Here is a 1,977-nt window from a genome sequence, read left to right on the forward strand (position 1 = left end):
TTTCTTGTTTTTCACCTTTAAAAAAAAAGAGTCGTTTACCGTTTGCTTGCAAAGTTATTGCAATTTTACGAATATCTGTCAATGTACTTAGGTCGTTAGGAAAGTTCGTAGAACTCCCCTATAACAAAAAAAAAAAAAGGATTTTTTTAAATTTAATTTTATTAAATGTTCAAAATAATATCCATCATTATCTATACAAAGTTGCATCCTTTCAAGCCATTTGTCAAACATTTTTTTATACTCTTCTTTGGGTATACTGGTTAGGAAAATTTTTTCGAAGTTATTATAAGCAGAGTTAGTGTGCCCAAGATTGCATTCATGGTATACCTTATCCCACTCTTCTGCCGACAGTGAGTCTTTAAATTGTTGAATAGCAAATTTGTTGATTTTTCTTTTATAAGTTTTAATTTTACAACGATTATTAGATTTTATATCTTGCGTCAAGGAGAAGAAAATAGGAAAATGATCAGATATATCTGCCTTTATTATTCCTGCCTTTAGAGAAGTATCAAACAATGAATTAGTTAATATATTGTCTATTGCAGTGATTGAAGTTGGAGTTACTCGAGTTGGCTTGTTAATAATTGGGAAGATGTAATGTTGAAGCATTTCGTCAAAAAAAAGTTTAGTATTGGCATGTTTATCATATTGTAAACAATCTATGTTTATGTCTCCAATACAGAATATTTTTTTTTGCTCATTGTTGTTTTTTATAAAAATTTGTTTTAAATGATTGGAAAATTTAAATAAATCACCTTCAGGTGGCCGGTAACATGTGGAGACCAGTATACCAGGTGGTCTTACTGTTCCTTTACTTTCACTTAAGGATTTCATATGTGGATGTTTTGCAGTCTTACATAATCTTTCAAATTTAATAGCTAAACAAGGTGCTAATGTTAAAGATGTATTAAGCTTTGTTTTGTCAAAATACGTTCAACAGTTTGCTTTACTAGCGATTTAAACAAAGAATGGAGGTTTAAATTTGCTTCTAAAATTAAAATTATTGTTTTTTTTACAATAAGCAGAAGATAATCAATGCCACTGTACGAAAAGATTCTGTTAAAAGTTTTAAAAGTAGACAGAGAGAAAAATAATACTTAAAAAAAAACAAGAAAAAAAAGCATAAATAGATAATAACATAAAAAATAAAATAAAAAAACCAACAAATTTTAACCCTTTTTGTTTTGTAAATTCCCAGTGTTGTCAATTTAAATGTGTAATGTACAAATGTATAACAATATACAACATCTATTATAGATACAAATAAATATATTTAGTATAGATAAATATACATGTTTATAAATACATAAATTGCTAGTATGAAGCACAAAATGCGAATTTTTTGTGAATACTTTTTTATTCATAATACTCCTACTCGTAATTTTATATTTATGCTATCTATTTATTCTAGATGAGATATAATTATATGTTTTCTCTATAATTGCGCAGCCATCTTTTTTATAATAGGCCTCTTAGAATTGGCCTCTAAAATGTAACATACACGGCCGTGTAATATAGTAGGCCATGCATGGACAGTTAAAAAACAACAACAACAACAAAAAAAAAACAGAAAAGAGAAAGATGCAAATAAAAATTGATTTATATACACAGTCAAATAAAAGGTTAAACAAATTTTTATATTCAAAATTCTTTAAAAAAGTTAAATCAAGTTAAACCTTAAAAACCAGAAAGGAGATCATTTTTGATAAAATGAAAAGAAAAATAACGGTTTTTGAATAGTAAAAAACTGATTTAAATGGAAAAAAAATATTATTAGGTTGATCTAGAAAAAATTGTTTAAATTTTTTTTTATTTTGTTGCTAAGTTAAAAAATGATAGAAAGAAATTGTCAATATCAGAAAGAGATAGTCAGTATTTGCCTGAACTATGACCACTAATTATATAGCTAATCCCAAACAAAAGTATGGGGTTACATATAACCTGTCCTCTTTTAGACACCATTTATGTCTTGGTCTT

The 1,977-nt window shown here is 26.7% G+C and overlaps 1 long non-coding RNA gene across 1 annotated transcript; it reads left to right on the forward strand.

Annotated features, from left to right (window-relative positions):
* Positions 1-262: 262 nt before the first annotated feature.
* On the forward strand, positions 263-700 carry LOC136088493 (uncharacterized). The gene is made up of 2 exons (XR_010642214.1): positions 263-350; positions 426-700. It is a non-coding gene; the product is annotated as an uncharacterized LOC136088493 (long non-coding RNA).
* Positions 701-1,977: the final 1,277 nt, after the last annotated feature.

This window comes from Hydra vulgaris, chromosome 12, assembly GCF_038396675.1.
Source record: "Hydra vulgaris chromosome 12, alternate assembly HydraT2T_AEP".
Lineage (NCBI taxonomy): Eukaryota > Metazoa > Cnidaria > Hydrozoa > Anthoathecata > Hydridae > Hydra > Hydra vulgaris.